The sequence below is a fragment of the Propithecus coquereli genome, unplaced genomic scaffold (assembly GCF_000956105.1).
Source record: "Propithecus coquereli isolate 6110/MARCELLA unplaced genomic scaffold, Pcoq_1.0 Scaffold197, whole genome shotgun sequence".
Classification (NCBI taxonomy): domain Eukaryota; kingdom Metazoa; phylum Chordata; class Mammalia; order Primates; family Indriidae; genus Propithecus; species Propithecus coquereli.
Window position 1 is genome coordinate 331303 of NW_012144633.1, and position 1108 is coordinate 332410.

General features: G+C 33.9%; 1 protein-coding gene across 1 annotated transcript in view; it reads right to left on the reverse strand.

Annotated features, from left to right (window-relative positions):
* Positions 1–1108, reverse strand: part of GDAP2 (ganglioside induced differentiation associated protein 2) — a 138555-nt gene that overhangs the window by 126275 nt on the left and 11172 nt on the right. The window lies entirely within an intron of this gene.

Consider the following 1108-nt stretch of genomic DNA (forward strand, 5'->3'; position numbering starts at 1 on the left):
CTATTGGTGAGACTGCAAACTAGTATAATTGCTATGGAAAATAGTATGGAGATCCTCAAAGACTAAAAGTAGACATATCATTTGATCCAGCAATCCCACTACTGAGTATTTACCCAAAGGAAAAGAAATAACTTTATCAAAAAGACTTGTATTCAAATGTTTATTGCAGCACAATTCACAATTGCAAAGATGTGGAATCAACCCAAGTGCCCATCAATTCATGAGTGGATTAATAAAATGTGGAATATGTATACACCATGGAGTACTACTCAGCCATTAAAAAAATGAATTAATATCTTTTGTAACAATCTGTATGGAACTGGAGACCATTTTCCTAAATGAAGTATTGCTAGAATGGAAAAACCACATGTACTACCACATGTACCACATGTACTTCCTATTAAATTGGAACTAACTGAATAGCACTCATGTGCACAGATGGAAGTAAAACTCAATGGAAATCAAGCAGGTGGGAGCTGGGAGAAGGATATGGGTGAAATCATATCTAACAAGTACAGTGCACACTATCTGGGGGATGGGCACACTTATAACTTTGTCTCAAGCAGTACAAAAATAATCCATGTAACCAAAACATTTGTACACCCATACTATTCTGAAAGAAAAAAAGAAAAAGAAAGGTGGCCTGTGAGCTTCTTTTATGAGCATATCTTGGTATGATCCTAATGTTTGTTGTCAGAGTCAAGGAGTTCAAACATGCCCTTCCACAACTAATCCTCGATGTTTCTTGCTGAGAAACATGGGATACTAATGGAAATAAAACACAGATCTAGCATAATATGCTAATTTCTGTATCAACATTGTGGAATAGAAATAAGATCATTTATACAACAATTTCATAAAATGTAGATTATACTACAATAAATTTGTATGAGGACAATTCTTATTTGATAATAATTACTCCTTTGAAATTATTTTGAAATAAATAAACTAATTTTGTCTAGAAGTTGGTGTTTAGTTCATCCAATGGGCCTTTGATACTGGAAGCAACCACAAGTTTGTTGATCTGTTTATAAATATTCAGACTTAAACTAGTCAAGCCAAACAGAGGACAAATGGGGACTATACTGATTTATCATGGTTGAACTGC